Raw genomic sequence first — 303 nt, 5'->3', positions numbered from 1 at the left:
CTTATGCTATTTTTCATGCAAGCGTTTCCCGGAATTCTTACGCAATCACCATTCTTATTTTCTCTCTCCAGTGACTGATAGTTTAAAGCCGTCGTTTTACTTTCATGCAGTATAATCAGAAATATATGTTCATTCCATTCGAAATACACCAAAAAACATGAAGCGAAGTGTCTCAAAGGCAATATAAACTCTCGTTCGCGACATGTCTAGTGATATATAGAACGGATCCAGATTTCGCTTTATCGGTGATCACTATAATAACCGACTGCTTGCGTGAACACTCTTGATGTCGAGAGAGCGTAA

Source organism: Penaeus monodon, chromosome 22 (assembly GCF_015228065.2).
Source record: "Penaeus monodon isolate SGIC_2016 chromosome 22, NSTDA_Pmon_1, whole genome shotgun sequence".
In the NCBI taxonomy this organism is placed as follows: Eukaryota; Metazoa; Arthropoda; class Malacostraca; order Decapoda; family Penaeidae; genus Penaeus; species Penaeus monodon.
This window is presented reverse-complemented; position numbering follows the sequence as displayed.